A 19,526-nucleotide genomic window follows, 5' to 3' on the forward strand; every position below is an offset into this window, starting at 1 on the left:
AAAGAAACAACTAGTTTTTTGTTTTTAAATATTTTCTGTAAGGAAAAAGAGTGCAAAAACTTTACCTATGTTTTTATTTAGTATTCAAACACAAACAAGTGTCTTGAAAAAATATATTTAACTAAAGGACAAGACTCCTTTTTAATTTCAATTAGTAAAACATAGAGACAAAAGAACCTGCTGTACATTCGCATTCGCTCAAGGCTTAAAGCCAATGTTTAAAAAGCTCAGCTTTCAGCAAATATAAAGAGTGCTTTATGAACCCACTTAGTATGATTAAAATGGCTTCAGTTTTGAACTCTATAGTTTAGAATACTTGAGAATGTTGTACTTTACATGGTTTAACAATAGAAAAGGTCAATAGGTTGCTTTGAAATCACGTTGAAAAAATAAAGCAAGCTTGTAAACAATTTTTATTTCCCCACTAATGTAGGGTTTTATTCTTATGTATTGGTTAGTGGCAGACAAAATACCATACTTAAACTTATTCAAAACACCTTAAGAACAAAAATTTAATCAATATATTACTAAAGAGGTGCATTACAACAGAATTGTTTATTTAAATAAAACTACTCGTAATTAATACGAAAGCTTACTCTAAAAACGTTTATGAGTTCCTTGAATTTATATTTCTTTGAGATTTCAATTTCATGTAAAGTATATTACTGTATCGACGCTGTACATCTCGTTAGCAATTAAAAAAAACATTAGTTGCAATTCTCTAAAAGACGTTCTTAAAATTAAACGAAATGTAATTGAATTGACTAATTAACCCAATTCCAACATCCAATTGGGTTAACCAATTCCAACAAAAATATTTTGCGATGAAAAAATGTGCAGTTACATCACTCAATCAGTTTTACCAATATACCTTTGAAACATATGATTGGTGGTCTAGCAACTCAAGTCAAACATCATTCAAGATGTAAATACAGATGTTGAGGCTTGATCAAGAGAGGGGTGATTCCGTTTACCTGGGGCGACATAGGTTGGGGTAGTTTTGGGGGGAGGAGCAGAGGGCAATTTGTACTCCTTTATCGTGGCTCCGGCCAACTCATGAAAAATTAGTCGTGGCCAACCTTTAAAACGGAACACCACCCGCTGTAAAAAGTCACCCGACCAACCTTTACAGCCCGCTGTGAGGTTTGTGGAATTAAAACGTGATTTATTACTTTCAGGGGTGCTAAACGATCTGGGACATTTAAAATGTTATCCATTCCGATGCTGCAATTACAAAGGCAAAATATTCAGTTTGAGTGTAATATTCTAGTAAATTTTCATAATATTATAGTTGTAAATCTATAACCATTTGTAAGAACCACATCAGTTAGGTTTATCTGTTAGGATTCGAATATATTTTTTAGTAATAATTGTGATTTAGAGGCCAAGGTTTTGTGGTTTTAGTGTTCCAATATGAGGTTTTTATGGCAAACAACAAAGAAAAGTTCGATATAGCAAACCAAATACGAATAGATGTGTTAAAACTAATCTAATTTACACTATATTCAACTAAGGGTGTAAATTAAAATCGCACTTAAAATGCACACGATAAAACAGCAAAAACTAGCATCAATTTAAACCAAAATGCTACCACAACAACTAAAAAGTACAAGTAATGCAAACACTGAAATGAAAAAATATTTTCTGTGTACATTCGAATTTAAATAGATTAATACTTCTAAGTAGATTTATGAAATGCATCTATTATAAGTTTTTCATATTTTCATTAGAGGAAATGCAACTCTGTTTTTATGTTAGTTTTAGTGACTTGGCCTATTGTAAATATTACTGAACGGCTCAATAAATATTGTATCTTAAGTAAATAAATATACTGTAGTTTCCAAAACCATTCAAGTGTACTTCAATCACTTGTTTTTTAAATGCTCAAAGAGTTGTATAAATAAATTCGTAATTAAAAAGGCCATTAACCTTAAAACCATTTACAAATAACTCAGATGAAAATGGTTGTTGCCAAAAGGAATTTCAACTCGAGTAATTCATTTTGTCGAGTCAAAGAGCGGTTGTAACAAAGACTAATGTGCAAATCAAAGTTGCCGCCAGTCGTTCGTTACGACAAAGAGTAAAAAGAGTGGAAACCACAGAGTAAACAACGTATGATCACGTGAAGATCAAGAGAGCCCTTTTATGTATATAATATGTCAGACGTATCACAGCCTTTGTAGCCCAATCAGAGCTGCGATGTCGATGAGTGGGGACCTGGGGATGAATAATCCGAAGAAAGCGAGGCAAGCGAGCAACAACGGGTAGGAGTGGCAGTTTTAATTCCGCCCGGGCACAATGAACATGTTTATTTGGAACATGCGAAGAAGACTGGGATTAAACCGATGAAAAGTCACCCCCCCCCCCCTTTGAGTTGTCTGCGGAGGTTTTCCCGATGGGGAATTTAGGGGTTGCATAAGAGCATAAGAGGTGGGCGAGGGAGGGTGAGAATTCAGGGCTTTATAACGTTCCCCTCAAACCCGGCACCCCTCGCCAGTCCGCGAGTCCTGGCTGTATCGATCCCTACTGCTCTCTCTCACTCTCTCTCTCTCACCCCCCAGTGCCTTCTCTCACTCACACAGCCGGCCACACGCACACAGACACACGGCCGCAATGGGACTTGCACCAAGTTTCTTGCCGTAAAAGCGTTTCCTCTATTTTCGATGAATTATAGAACTGATCAAACAGTTTCAACATGGAGGTCGACTTCTTATGGAATAAGTTCGACGAAAAAACCTCATGGTATTATTTTATTTGAATTGAATTAACATTTAAATTTGTTGATGGTAGCTAATGCAATTGAGATTGAACCGATAGTAATTCAACAGAAGAAAAATGTTTACTTTCAGTACAACTGAACTGATAACAAAATATTATATGCATGTATGTGCAATATAAAAAATTCCATATTATTATTTTACAAACTGGGTGCCCACAAATCTATTTTTTAGACTGACTATAATTACTTACTATCAATTTCAGTAGACCCTTTTTTATAGCAGTTTTTGTGGTTTTTTGCTGAGTTCGATTACAACAAGGATAGGTATGTTTAGTGTCACCTATAAAAAGGTAGGCCCCCAGTCAGCACACAGAAGTATATAATATGTATTATTTACTTTGAGCCAAAGTAAATCCAAAATAAATTATACGTATTGAATTGATATAGAATACTTATATTTTACGTCTATACGTCCCACTTTATTTTGTAAATAATACGTATTACTAATACGTCAATTTACGTAAACCATATACAAAAATAATACGTCAATGATATATGTATATGGAATGTAAATTTTGTACAAGCTAAACTGAAGCAATAATATGTAAACTTAAGTATTATTTATGTAAATCATCTTAATTATGTACAGTAATGCAAAAATTATCTGAATCTAATTAAATTGTATTAAGAATCAATTTATCCAATTATGTTTAGCACCTAAATAAACATAATAATAAATGTTCTGTCAGTAATCAACATAAGAAAGATGGATTAGTTCCCAGCTTAAGTCAATTATTATAAAAATATTACTCATCCTAAAAACTTGAGGCACTTTTAAGGGTGACTCTTTAGGCGATAAACTATGGTCAGTACGGTAGTACTATGAAAACTGTGGTAAGTTCTAATTTATTTTTTTAAATTGTCTTCACTCATTCATGGTGTGTTAGTATTTGTTTGAATTGAATGCATAAAAATGTGTTACTTTATAGGAAACAAATTCTCATTAATCAAAAGGAAAACTAATCATTCTAGAATTATTAACATAATATCATATAATTAGTAATTAGAATTGAATTTGTACCCAACAAAACTAAAATCAGAACAGTAGGCAATAAGTACAAAGTACAGCTTTACAATTAAAAATGTAATCTTAATAAATCAAGTACAGCTTTACATTTGAAAATTTAATCTTCGAGCCTGCCGGAACCATTCTTTAACCTTGGTTTCAAATGCCTTGTATGTGACATTGTCTCCGTGAGACGCTGCAACAACACCTGAAACATGATTTTACAATGTGATACCACAGAGTTTTCACTATAATTGTTATGTTATAAGCAAGTGTTAATGTGTTTGATTCAGTTTTTTTCTCATAAGGTCGTTTCTACTTTGTCCTTTAACTTAGAAGAAGACTTTTTACGGGGGTTCAAAACAATTTACCCTTGATAATCCGACATGGCGGTGATGCCACTGGACACTAATTAGTTAATACTAAATACTTTATGAGTATAAACTCGGGAATATTTTGCAGGGCCGGTTTGAGTAGTAAGCATAGTACGTGGTCGAAGCAAAGCAAGATGGCGCATCCAATGTTCAGGATTAAGGAGACCCACAAATAGACTCGTTCATCAACACTTCTCTGTCATCTACTTGGACTGGTCTGGTAGACCTTTGCATGTTTTAGACATAGCCTACATACTCTAGCTTATTCGTGTATCCAGAAATAATCATTACTAATAACAGTGCCGTAATTAGAGTACTTGCGGACCTAGGTCAAACTAACCTCAGTTATCCTACGATCACGGCGAAATCGTTAACATATCCTGTGATCATGAAACCATTGCCACCTACGATCGCCATGAAATTGGGAAAATCACCACACATTGGTAGTCAAACATTTTTGGCAAACTGACATTCTAATGGGCCTATTTAAGTAAATGTCCGATTATTGAGAGCCAACTGTCGTTACCTAGATTAATAGAGGCCAAGTAATGATTTACAAAAAGTTTTTTTATGTTATGGATATCAAATACCCCCGCCACAGCAACCCTGCAGACTAAGCAAATTTCCATTTACTGGGCTGGATTTCTACTTAAGTACAGTAGAGTCTCGCAAACTCGGCACTCGATAACCCGGCAGTCTGGATAACTCGGCCATCACCTGGCTCAGAAAATTAGTGATTTTTGAGTACGACATGAGTTAAACATGGGCTCAAGTTAAATCATTCCCAACTTGTACCAAGGATTTATTGTACTATATCTGATGACTTAATACTGACGTGTAATATAAATATAAATAAATAAGGCAGCTAAAAGGATTACAAATTGTATAGTTCTTATTTATAACCCTAGTTCCCAATAACCCGACATTTCACAAACTCGACACCCTTCCAGTCCACATTACGCCGAGTTTTCGGGACTCTACTGCATTCCCTTAAAATTGTAAGATTTATTTCCTATTTAAATAGGTAACATTGATTATAATGAGTACTGTACTTACGTTTGCTGCTACAAGGAAGGAAGGTATTGAAGTGTTTTTTTTATTTCAATTGAAATGTTCATAAACTAGAATGAAACAAACAAAATTGTCAAATTTGACAAAAATATATTTATATAGCCTACAACAGTTTTTCTCCATGAGAATAACATAGAAATTATTAATTTACAATATTTTTCGATTATCTCCGTAACCGATAGGCATACAACAACGCTTCTATATACAAAATTATTTCTTTTATAAGCTATACAAAATGGTATGGAAAGAAATCGTGAAGTTTTGTGTTTTTAGAGTCAAAAATCAGAAAACCCAATTTTTACCCCATAAAACCCCCCATAAACCCTCGTTCCCATAGTCTGTTCAAATTATTTTGAATAAACGTAGGTTATACATTAGTACCAAATTTGATCAAAATCGGTTCATTTTTGCTCGAGATATCGCGCTAACGGACATATACATACATATGTATATATTTCATATATATATATGAATTTAAACGGAGGGTGTTTTTGGCCTATGGAGGACCCCAAAATGAAAAAGTAAATCGGTCCCGGGTCGAGGTCTTACCATGAGACCTACAGTAATAGCTTATTCCCTATATGGGAAATTCGCTAAAAGAATTTAAACTTGTTGTTAGCTTGTTAAAATTTTCCTTTAACTTTTTTTATAACTATTTCTTCTTTTTCTTTTTGATATTTTCTGTTTTTGTTGGTTTAAATTAGGGGCCCCAAATAAAGTCTCCGGTTGGGAACATAAGAGGGTTTTAATTGAATCTAATAATGAATATAGAACGGATTCACGTTTAACATTAGCCTATTAGTTTTAGAAAAAAAAAGCATCTCATCCTTACAAATTTCTCCCACAGTCTCCCCATGATTAGATACAGATTAGATTTAAATAAATCAAATATTTCACACACCTTTAAAAAAAGAGTGTTCATAAATATTAAGTTGGGTAGATTTTAAAAATAGATTTAAAATTATAACTCAAACAAAAGAGTTAATCACTGCTCCCAAGGTAAAATAACTTTTCAGGGACTATTATTTAAATTCCATTAGATTCCAGTAACTATTAGTACCGTAGGCAACTATTATACTCACTCTCCAGTGTTTTATGAAGTTGAGGCTGTGGAGGGTCCTCTTTCCCTTCCTTCCCTCCCAACTGAAGCTAACATCTACTTCGTTTGTCCGCGATCTGATGAGGGCTCGACAGCCAGAGTCCACCACTGTTGCGCCCCCAATCCTTTGGAAGAAGTCGATCTACAAAAACAAAAAAACTTTTTAGTCATATTTAATCGTTTTATACTTTCGGCTAAGTACCTTCTTAGGTGTGTTTGACTGTTATAACCATTCTATTTCCCAAAACAATAAGTAAATCCAGACCTGATTCCACAACTGGCCCCTAGGAGTGAACATAACATAACCTAGATACAGCAACAGAAGGTATGTTTTTTAAATTAGGCCTATTTGTTGCATTCACAATTAATTAAGTTTATCTTATTTACTTATGACAGATATACCTATCCATGCATAAGCTAACTTAATTCCTTGTAATAATTGTTGAATGAAATTGTGTATGCCTAAGGCCCATGTTATATGGACAGAAAAAACGCGACAGATTTTCCGCCGCGTGGACGCCAAGCCTACCGAGCAATGGACGTCACTGTGTGCAAGTTATACGAACGTTTGATCTGTCGCATCAGACACTGTAAACCTGGCGTCAGCGTGGACAACGCGACCGGACCGGTAAAACTGGCGGAAAAAACGCGACAGAAATTATGCGAGTACCTACTGTTATACGGGCAGCTTTTACACAGCAGATCCGTGCTTCACCCCACCATACTTCTCCGACAGGATAGTTCCCAGGCGACTTATCGGGAGTGGAAATTCACAGTTCGGCGACCTTCGGGCTCCCTTGGAGCCTGTCGCGGCGTGTTTACTGCTCGTATAACAGCTCCCTGGCGTCGATGACACAGCGTGATTGCTGATTGTATAACAGCACTGAATTTGTAGATCAGCGTCGGCGTTTTATCTGTCGCGTTCTTGCTGTCCGTATAACATGGGCCTAAGTTAATTAGCATATAGTATAGTTACCTATTAGTCATTATTAAATAAACAAACCGTCTAACAAAAACTGGACAAGTTCAAAAACCCTTATCCAAAAAATTAACTTATCTCTTGATAATTTAACATAAGGAAGCATATAATTAGTTGCGTTAAAATCTTAGTGTAGGCCTGGGAATTACCATTACCTACTGTAAATTTAAAAAACATCAAGCGTAACTTAAAACACAGAGGATACTCGTCCAGTAACAGGACGTGGATTAACTTAGGCGTCCGGCACTGACGTCACAGGGTTGTGAGGGCCCAGAACGTCATTACCACAACGATACAATGTACAACCATCGGTGTTTGTGGTGTAGTGGATAGAGTGCTAGGCTGATTAACGCAAGAGGTCCCTGGTTCGAATCACATCGGTAACTTTAACTTTTTGTCAAAGATTTTGCTTTGAATGCCATTAACTGTACATCTTTTGTTAGAATTTTTGGCATTTATAATTGTATTTTATGAACATAATTTTACCTTCATTCATTATCATTTTTCATTATCAGCAAGTTTGGTTGGTTAGGTTAGGTTATGACAGTAACTGCTGGACGCCTAATCCACGTCCAGTTACCGGATGCGTATCCTCTGCGAATTTAAAAACCCTGTAACTTACTAATGTGCTAATTAATAGGCCTAACCTAAGTTAGTTAATATCGTAGGCCTACTTGATAAAATCTTGGCTGCACTTTAGTTTCGGTCCTACATTTACTCACATAACTCAAGTTACCTAGTACTTAACTGCATGTTTGGTTAAGGTTAAGTTAAGTTTAGAACAGTTTCATCAGCTGGTAGCACAAATAGGCCTACCTATTTGTGTAGTACCGTACCTAAATAGGGTACTTCAGTATTAAACGGAGGCCACATTTTGTCAGCGCGCTGCGGCGGTTATGTTAGGTTGGGTTATCATAATAGAAAGTATCGTTCGATTCATAACGAAGCGAGGAAAGTCCTACACACATAATATTTACGATAACCCAACCTAACATAACCGCCGCAGCGCGCTGACAAAATGTGGCCTCCGTTTAATACTGAAGTACCCTAAATAGGTACTAGAAAACATGTTCTAGTATTCGTGGCTAGTAGTCCTATAATAGTAAATATAGGACAGAAACTAAAGTGCAACCGAAATCTTGAAAGAATACACACCTACCGAAAATATCATCCAAGACCAGTAAAAATGAAGATGTAACTTAAACCTTCTTTTTAACCAATTGTCTGTGATGTAACCTTACTTAGCCTAGCCTAATTAAAATCCAGTATTTGTAAGTTTAGACCATAAATAAAAGCAGAACACTTACCTTTGAGGGTTGTAGAAAATTGATGATAAATTGAAAACATAAATAAGTTAGGTTGATCTAGCGAAAATCTTAAAAGTAGGCCTAGGACCAACGGTAACACCGATGGCCAATAAACTTCTTGATTCTTGAACTTAAATAAGTTACAACAACTGTAAAATAAACTTTTAAAACTAACTAAAAAACTGAATAATTAACAGCTAAGTTTTGGAAACAACGATTGAAATATTGATCTCGAAGAGGGCAGAGACTACACAGAATAAAAAGCAGAAGAGATAAAGTAAAGAACTCGAACTGCAGCAGAAACACAGAACTAAACAACTAAAACAAAAACAACAATGGCGGCCTCGGCTGACGGCTAGTCGGCGTTACGGTACTGTCCGACCCATTCGATACTATCGTGCTAATACTATTTTCAATGCATATCGAAAGACCAGTAATGCTCCGTGTAGAAAGGATTTATGATTTATTTCAGTTATACCTTAGTAATAATAATAATATTAGTTATTAATTATTAACTTATTTAGTTTTTCTAACTTAGACTGTAGTAGTTACATAAATTTAAATTAATCATAACTGCCCAGTAAGCTATCGAATAGAAATATCGAGCCTATCAAGTTCGATGTTGATATTGACTATGATATAATTCTAGTATCTATCAGTCTGGCTTCGATATTTTTATTCGGATCCAATAAGTCAACGCTGCAACCCCAACCCCAATCCCAAACCGGTTCGGTCTAACTACACTTCTTGGCTTGGTGAAGGAATTCTACAAGTGACCTTCGCACTTGCCACCCCTTTGTTACAGTTCTTTGTCTAGCTGCCTGTATTGTAAATTCCTACTGTCCCTTCTTCTAAGAAAAACTTTCTCTAAAAGCAACTGTTTGGTCTGAGTGAAAATATCTCTTTCTCAAGGCTTTGAGCAAAATTTACAAATCTATCTGGTATGAATCCAGGAAAATGGTTTATGTATATTTGACGTAAATATATGTATATTTTACGTCAATATTAAAGTATATGGGATGTGAATAAGTTACATTCAGTATACATTAAATGTATCGAGAAATAGGCCAGAAAATAGGTTTAAATCAATCACATATTAATTAAGACAGTATTTCATGTTGACCTAAAACAAAAGGTAACGATATTTTCTATGTAAATATCAGCGAGTAAATTATATGTAAATTTTACATATTTCAATATACTTTACATAGTTTACCAAGATTGGCCTAAAATATATGTATATAATACCTCGTGTGCTGACTGGGCCTAGTTATTACCTCTCAGCTGCCCCACAGCTGTTTGTAGAAAAGAAATAGATGCAGCGTGCAGGTAAAAAGACATAAAACCAATGAAACTGTGTAAGTAAGCTTTGTTGTAAATGAATAATAAAATACATCAATTTTGATATTACAACAATTTTATACTTTCTAATTGCGACCCATTTAAAAATAAACATAAATCAAAATTTGTCTCACTGTCAACATTATTTTTAAGTATAGTAGCAGTATAATGCAAACGCTTTGGATAATACAAATTTAATGCCTAAGTTAACTGAGAAAAAAAACAGACAAATAAATTTGCGATATAGTACCATAACTGTCACTAATATATACCAAGGCTTGCACAATAAGACATAAAATGGCACCCAAATCCAAGCCGTCATCATTTCACGAGGCTATCTTTAAGGTTATAATCAGGTCAGGGAAGGGACCAATTTCTTGAGATTGTTACACAAACAGTTTTTAAAACCGATCAAAAAATTGGGTAATTTGTATTATGAGTCGAATTATATTTTAGTTCATGTATCTTCATGGCAGTTGATAGTGTAAGCGATTTAGTAGGCCTATTTGTATTTATAAAACACTATATCCAATCTTAAAAAAAAATCTTTAACTAACCCACGTAAACTGAAATACTGGTTTTAAGTGACACCTGAAAATGAAATAAAACTATACTAACCTAACTTTTGATGCAATAGCAAAAGTGTACGTAAAAAAATCATTTTTTTTTTCTTATATCCAATCTAAATTAATTTTTTATTTCCCCTACTTAGTGAACGTTGTTATATCAACACATTATTTTAAAGTTTTTGTTTGGTCATATTTTTATAAATGTTTTTGCAACAGCTTTTTAATATCTCTGTTAGCGAATTTGCCATATTGGAAATAAGCTAATACCGTAGGTTTCATGGTGGGACCTAGATCCTGGACCGATTTACTAATTACTTTTTAGTTTTTAGGTTGTTGGAGGTCAAAAACCTAAATTTTTCTCGATATAAACAATGTTAACAAGTATTTTTATCAATTTAACATTGTTTCAATTGATAAAACTGAATGTATAAAAAAAATCAATCAGTCATTCTTTGTCGAAACTAAGGTTATAAGATACCGTTGCAATTTGAATAACTAACTTTTTCATTTCCTGCAAACATTTTGTAAAACTATCGGATTTAATGGAATTTGGCATTAAATATTTTTAAAAACTGTCATTTTTTTACAGTTTAATAGTTTTTATTCATATTTTGCACAAAAACAGTGGCCAATAAGATAAACATTTTTACACCATTTCGACGCTTTAACTAAAACTGTTAAGGCGTTATGAATGTTTTTTTTTAATCACATACAGACAGATAGACCGAAAACAAAATGAGATAGGACACATGTTAGACTAAATTTTTTATTTCTTTTGCCATGTTAAAACGTGACAAAGTTTGTTCATATGGTTGCAAGACACCCTATGTGTATGTTCGTAAGTGGGAGAAATCAAGAAAAATTATCTGATTTGTTTAAAATTTAGAACAAAATAACCTACGTTTATTCGAACGCGAGACAGTTTTTATTTTAATTTTTGGCCATAAGAACAAAAAAAACTTTAATTTCCAAACAATTTTGGCGAGCTTAAAATATGAATACTTCATTTAGTATATTGAAGCGTTATTGTATGTCGTGGAGGTGGTGGATGAAATAATATAAAGTGCAAATTAAAAATTCCCCCTGTCATTCTTATAGAAAATAAATATCTACTTTAGTTTGCTAGTTCATAAATTTATTTCAATTAAATTTAAAAACTTTGTTGATTTTATACTAAGGCGTCAAAATTTCAATAAAGAACGCCTCATTACCTTCCCTGAAACAGCAAACCTAAATATAAACTAATCCAAATTAATTATATTTAAATTGGAAAGCAATCCGACAATTTCAAGGGAATATTTTAATAGAAATCTAGCCAGGTAAATTAAATTCGCTTAGTCTGCAGGTTGCTGCGGCGGGGGTATTTGATTCTACCTGCCAGACAGTCTACCATCATATCAATTATTAATTTTAAACCTATTATCTTTCCATCGTGATTTAATTTTCTATCAGAGTTTCAGCAACATAGCCACTGGCAATCAAGTTATAAGTATTTACTTTTGATGTAGCAGCAAAGCATTACTGTTATTTTTTATAATATCATTGAGTATACATACGTTTATACTCAATTAAAATATTGATACTGGCATGAAGCACATCAGCACTGTCTGTATTTCCTGTAAAAATGGAGTTTACTGTGGGAATAAAAAAAAAATAAAAAAAAATACATAAACAACTTTAAGAACTCAGTTAGAGAATTAATAATTAATAAAATTCTGTAATTCCACTGTTGTGACCAGAAACGCACTAATGGAAAATAATAATTTTATAAACACAATCCAACAGTATACTACTCATAAACGTATCTTGTCATCCATAAACAAAAATAAAGCTTCGTTTGTTGGATGACAAGAAAACTAACTATTCAATCTCCACTATGCTTTTCTATTAGATTGATAGTGGTTGTAAAATTGCATACATTATTTCAAGAATACTAGATAATTTAATTTTGTGTTACGCAATTTTGTATTAAGTAAGAGTGCGTTTAATAAAGAATTAATTACTTTAACCTGTTTTAAAACCTTAAAGGTATTGGAAAATTACAGAAATTTGCTTACCTAAAGAAGGGCTAGATTTAATGACCGCCTATGTAGTACAAGCCTGTAGGAAGATAAACTAAAGTTTCGCTTTGTTTAGGACAAGATAACCAGCCAGACCAGCGTAGCGAGGCACGGCGCCGGATGATGTACTAATTCCAAACACGCGAGAAAAGTTATTCTTGTAGGGCTTAATCGTGTATACTTACGGAAGGGATTGCTTTGGAAATAAATTAGGCTTTTAGGTATACAAGGGTTTCTATTACTATCAAGAGAATATAACACGTTAAAAGAAGGTTTTTTTTACGAACACCCTACATCGGACTTGTATTGTTTGGATATGTACGTACTTTTAAGTACCCTAAATCAACCAAACTAAAAACATCACTTAACATACAATGTTTGTTTGGTTTCAAAATATTTTAGTTATCTTGACGTTTTTATGTGTTTGTTTAATAAAGACACCAAAAGATACTAACTCCAAACACTTAATGATAATCCTACAAACTGAGTAAATCTGCCGATGCTAGCGAAAATGAATATAATGACTATTTGTGGTAAAATACACAACAACAATTTTTATTTATAGCAGTAGTATTTTTTTACTAAAATATTGATGCTAAAATAACAATTATTTTTATATTACGAACTACTAGTCTGCTTTAATAATGTTCAATGTATATTAAGATAAAATTGAAATACAATAAATTTAAAATAGAGCGAAACACACTATTAATATTACCATACAAAACGATATATACTATACTAAATATTTAAATTACATTACTATACATTTAAAAGAGATCTTAAAATTACATATAATTAATTTATTTCGTTTCAACAATAGGGCTTTGCGTGGGAACTGACATTATTTACAATTAAAATCTATTGTTAAATATTTTTTGTTCACTTCAGTCTGATATTGAGTTATCTGAGGTTGACAACATGTTGACTTCTTGGAAAAGATATCAGACAACAAACATCATCGGGACGCAGACGAGAAACGAAACTTTGATAAGAGATAAAAACTCCTAAAGGAATATTTGTCGTCGGCCTCAAACAGAGTTTAGATAACACTTCCTGTCGGATACTTTAAACTCAGAAAAGTTCAGTTCAGTGGTATAGTGAAACTGAACTTTGCTGGGAATTGGTTTTATAGTCAAACCAATAGTACACTGAATACTAAAACGATAATTTTTACGATAATTTTTTCAAAAGTATTTTTAATTTCTCCCGTTAAATCTTTATTCTTTCCAAGCACGTTTTTAATCCGTATTCCGTTTGCAAATAGAACGATAGTTTTTACATAAAATTCCAAATTTATAAAAAGAGTTCAAACATTAAAAAGATACAATAATATGTATTGTATTGATATGTTTAAAAGAGTTAACAAATTTTATATGAATATATCTTTTTCTTATGCCACTGTTTTTCGTTTGATATCTTGGTAAAAAATAAATACTGTTTTAATATAACGGTCTAATTTAATTTTAATGCCAAAGTCCAATAAAGTAAAATGGACAGTCGACAATCGAAATAATAAACAATTCATCCAACAAAAATAACCCGATTACATTACCTCTGTTTACAATACATCAAAAAGGGCATTTCATAAACACTTGATCAAATAAACAACCAATTGACATTTGAAGCGTCGGTGGTTCCGTGCAAATAGAATAATAGATGGTTATTATCCTAATTCAATATTTTGAAGGAACACGTCATCGCAATGGGCAATCAATCAAAATTGAAGCTAATGCAATAAGTGTTCTCAATATCATAATGGCCAAACATGAAAACGTTGACGCAAACAGGGCGGTTGCTGCGTTATCAATAATTAATGGCATTATGTTATCTGTAATCAGTCGAATAGTTGCTAAAAGCGAGCTCGTTCTGTGGTGAAGAGTGATCAAGCCTCGACCACACGAGCCTGGCTTTGCATCCAATATGGGGGAATTGTCGACCGTTTACTCGGTTATCATCAGTTTTAGACTTGTGATAATAGTCTAGATTTTTGGTTCTTAAATGCGGATGTAATTAAGATGGGACATAAAAAATTAGCTGTCTAGTCATTGTTAAGTGGGATAATTTACACGTATTGTTTTATTTGTAAGAACAATTGTTATATTGTTTTGTAACTAATTAATAGTTTGATTTCCTCGTCAATTTCACGTCAATTATGCAATTTCAATTACTCTTTTACCGCATGAAACATCTAATTATTGGGAAGCTCAGTTCAAATCGATAAGGCTTACAAATTAAGAGTTATTTAATACGATAAAAATACTTAAAAATCATAAATAACGATGTAGTTCACTTTGTGAGCGCGATTCGTAAGTATTGTGTGTAAAGAAATTCTTTCCAATGTTTATTTGTCCTCTTCGATTTACGTTCTAAGAGACATTCAGCCTAGATAGTAGTGTGAACAAATTGGTAATGTGTTTTAAACACTTCAAGTATTTTTGTATAGTACAGCTTTTACAATAAAAAATAATTCTAAAACCATAGAAGCGATATAATCAAACCTTACAATATTAAAAAGGTGAACGAAAGAATGGGTAAATATGCTTATATTGAATAACAATAGGCTTCGTCCATTTGAGTACCGTTTACATTAAACTTATGTTAATAACCAACTTAGACGACAATGAATTATTTTTAACAGCAACGAAACTGTAGATTCTTTAGGTTAATTAGATATCAAATGTCATGCGCTACAAAAATGTATGCAAGTCTTTGAGAAAATATGGCTTTTGTGAGTCGGTGGCTCAGTAGTAGCTGACGGACTTGGGGCCGAAGGAAGCAATGTTATGGGTTCGGATCCTGGTAGGCTACCTGTCACTACTTTTGATCGGTACAGTTCACCCTTGTACTGTAGCGGCTCACCCTTTGTTTTTTGGTTACGTTCGGCCCATCTGTTGCCCGTTGTTGGGCAAATGCAAGGTATAAAGAGGCTGCCAAACTCCAAAAAATACCGTAAAACTTTTGAAATGGCGTTTAAGTATATACAATTAGGTTATCAGTTTGTGTTGAACTTAGTATTAACAATTACCTTTTGCCGATAAATAATTACCTGAATGGACCTACAATTCTAAGTGTTTGCTTCGAATGAAGTCAAAATCAATCCCTTAAGAAACTCAATAACAACTACGGGTCTTCTGTCCGCGATTCTATATAGGTACTGATATACAGATATGGGTACTGTATGTATATTATGTATACACTAATACATCTGACTAAGTGTTTCAATTAACAAAATTGCCTCTTATCAGTTGAAATACTTAAGCTTCTAGCCCATCATTAAAAATTATATACATGTCATAACCCAGTCTAGAAAAATCATTTAATAAACCTGTAACTGTAAACAAACCCTGTAACTTTGATAAAGGCTATATAACCATAACAATGTCTGTCCCGTCGAACGTTCTCACTTATGAAAGATTGATTTGTATTTACGGGATATCAAGAGTACTTGATTCATATATAATTCATCTTAACAATGTTAAACTGCATAACTACTGTTATACCTAACTTATATTTACACCTAAAGCTGGGTTTTCCTAGACGCGGAGTCGGCCAGCGGAGAGCGGACAACGGAGAGCGGAATTGAAATTAACATGGCATTCCGCTCCGCTGCTAGGAAAACAGTAACATTAAATTACCTAAGACAAGCTGAGTCCGCTCTCCGTTGTCCGCTCTCCGCTGGCCGACTCCGCGTCTAGGAAAACCCAGCTTAACGGTTTTCAGATTCAAAGGGACATGGATAGTAATGAGTTAAGTGTTAGGACTGAATGATCAAGGTTGGATCCTAAATTAATAGTACATAAATGTTTTACGTGCTATTCACAAACTTGCGTTTTATCATAATTAGTAGCTCTTGATGCAGTTTCAATTAATTTCAATTTTTCATTTAACGATCGATATGCAACTGTTTCCTTAATTGTTAACAGTATATTTCGACATTTATATATAAATGTTGACTTTCTATTTCTTCCGTTCGTGGAATATATTAAGACTCAGTTAGGGTTATATCTTTGTTTCATAATATCTTATATTGGCACCGTTATGCAATACTCAAAATCATTGCATAACTAAAATTAATATCAAAAATAGTTATTTATGTATATAAAACTTGTTAACACGTGTAAATAAAAAACGTCTATGATTTTTTTTTCTGAACATAACATTAAGTATGTAGCTTAATTATTTATTGGTTTTTCTTAGTATTACATAGTTAACGTGTCTTGTATTTGAGGAATGGCATTCTAAGTTTTCGATTGAAACGTATTAGTTGCAGAAACCCCTAAACATGATTTTACAGCTGAAACGTTTGCTGGAGCTAGTATTGATTGTGACGGCCAGATTGTAACAACAGCTGTTTGACGTAAAGGTATTAGAGATGTAAACTTCACTAGTATTTTATGATCAACAAGTGACTAAATGCTATGTGTTCAATAATTAAAACTCATACACTTTAACTCGTTAATAAAACTACCACGTTAAATATTATTGACAAATAATTTACTGTCTGCGTGATATTCGTGCATGCTGTCATTGCTTGTTTACATTTCAAATACTCAAACGTTTGTAAATTATTAAGTACTGTATTCGTATTCCAATACAAAATGGACGTAGTTCAAGTAGGTAGTAGTAAGAATACACTAATTTAAACATAAACTGACATGTTTTAGTGTATTTTTATAGAGCTCACTGGATGTATAGAAACCATTAGGAATTGATTGCTTGTTTATTAGGGTTAGATACTACTATTAATTAGTTCATTACTTTATTAATAATAAAGGTGTTTAGTGTATTATGTTAATTAAATAATTGTGATCATTGTCAAAGACCTATAACATGTAAGTTGTTTAAATCTAATAATAACTTTTGGGGTGCTAATTTATTTGTTATTAGTTTAATAATAATTATAGTTGATATAAATTCCATGTGCTGGATTTAATCACTAGTCTTTGATCATCAATGATGACACATAATCGGTCAACCTTACCATAGTGAAAAACAAATCTTTACACATATTCCAAACAATTGCGTTCAAACCCTTATTTTCCTTAGTTTCACCCTCATCTCACTTATTACATGTCATCCCTACCTGAACGTGGTGAATATTTCCAAAACACTGTTCACGACGATATAGTCTGAGCACTTAACACAAACACACGCGAATGTCACTAGAGAGCACACATAAGTAGCAAGCGCGGTGATCGGCTAGGGTCCTCCCTGGAACGCGGCTCATTCCCGACTGTGACTTATCAGAGGGCTGCTAGAGCTGGGCTGCCGTGGGGGGTGGCCCACTGGCCCCTCAACACCCCACCATCCTCCACGCACTGCTTGTTTACGTTTCGGCTTTTGATCCTATCTCGTATCACTGTCTGCTATGAATGATCGCTGCCCGCGCGAGCCTAACATCTGATAAGGTGTTACCGAGGCTAATTTAATGCTTCTAGTATCTGTTACCGTCGTAAATATGGCGGATGATGGATGGGGGTAAAAACTGTGGGACCCTTTTTTCTGTTGGTTTTTCCACATTAACAACAACGCTCATCAGAAATCATACAAAGTTTAGTTACACAAATTTATGTATTTAATGCGTTTTTACTAAAGGTGACATTGAGGGGGTTTAGAGTAAAAGCACCTAACTTTAGTTCTAGCTATTACGGAAAGGAAATAAAAAAAACGTCTTATAACACTTGAAACCTATATTTACGCTTATACTGTTACTCACAAGACGGTAAATATACTGGTAAGTGGTGATCGATTTCGGTTGGACACTCCAATGATCATCAGACCCAATAGGCGAATCAATATGGTTTTAGCTATTGTCTACGGTATGACCAATTTGGAATGTTTGCTAGCCTGAATACAGTTTGACTTTTACTTGATGATCCGCTTTGTATCCTCCTATACCAATGAGTAAACGTCTACACGTTTTATAAAATGACTACTTTTATCCAAACGTTTCTGGTTCTTTTATTTCTTTGACAGCACAGTCTTCAATTGCACATATTGCCCTTACGCTAATCTTGTCAATATTAAACTTTTGTTGTTTTATATTTCTATGCGTTATAAGAATAAATGTTTTAGGCTTCACAGAAAAGTTGTGTTATAAGCCATGTGTTTATAGGTTTACATGGACAGGCAGTTGCATGTCCATGTAGAGAATTATGCTTTTCAGCATTCCAATTGACATTCAAGCTGATATTACTTATCTACAGAGAACGCTTGACAAGGCTTAAAATCTAATAATCACCTAAACACATTTTGTTTCGCTATACAGAAAATAATAGCATAAGCTTAGTGGTAAAAATGTAGTCTACAGTAAATTTGAAACATTTTCATGTATTAAAATATTTTCCAATGAACTTACGAAGTGTTGCAACTCTTGTTGTTCACAAATAGCCTACAATCAAATCAAATAATTAATTAATTGCATTCGGAATATCTAAATAGTTCACTATAATTAGGCAATTGTTAATCAACATAGTAATTATCAGAGTTATTGCGAGTGTAACTTGCTTCATCCCTTCAGCAATGGTCGCTGCAATTGAAATTGGCACGAATTGTTAAATTAATACATCGTTATGTAGTTCAGTGTGGTAATTACATGAACTAGTCTATAGGTTTAAACCCGTATGTTGGATTATCAGGGAATGCGTTTTGTATGAAACATGAATGGTAAATTAAATTATCAACCATACCAATTCCACTTTAACTTTATTTTAAAGAAATTATATCGGGATATGTTTGTGCCAAAATATATTTTTGCAATTGTTATTTTAATTTTTGATATGACCCCCTACAGCTTAAAGTTGACTCCAAACTACTGGAACCTGGAGCATAGTTTGGCATGTTGGCTAGGACTTGCCGTTACATTAGCTCATAGCCATTGGAGATTTCCGAGGATTTTAAAACAAGCTTCTAGAGACTGGACACTGGGCAGGTGTCCC

General features: G+C 33.5%; 1 protein-coding gene across 1 annotated transcript in view; it reads right to left on the reverse strand.

Annotated features, from left to right (window-relative positions):
- The window catches only part of LOC129004892 (uncharacterized), a 219,074-nt gene extending 201,263 nt beyond the window's left edge, over window positions 1-17,811 (reverse strand). Inside the window, exon 1 of the mRNA XM_054433587.1 lies at window positions 17,672-17,811. The gene's annotated coding sequence lies outside the window, so the exon portion shown is untranslated. The remainder of the gene's footprint in view (window positions 1-17,671) is intronic.
- Between the last annotated feature and the right edge of the window lie 1,715 nt (window positions 17,812-19,526).

Source organism: Macrosteles quadrilineatus, unplaced genomic scaffold, assembly GCF_028750875.1.
Source record: "Macrosteles quadrilineatus isolate MER2022 unplaced genomic scaffold, UCM_ALF_1.0 Scaffold_12__1_contigs__length_5162894, whole genome shotgun sequence".
Taxonomy (NCBI): domain Eukaryota; kingdom Metazoa; phylum Arthropoda; class Insecta; order Hemiptera; family Cicadellidae; genus Macrosteles; species Macrosteles quadrilineatus.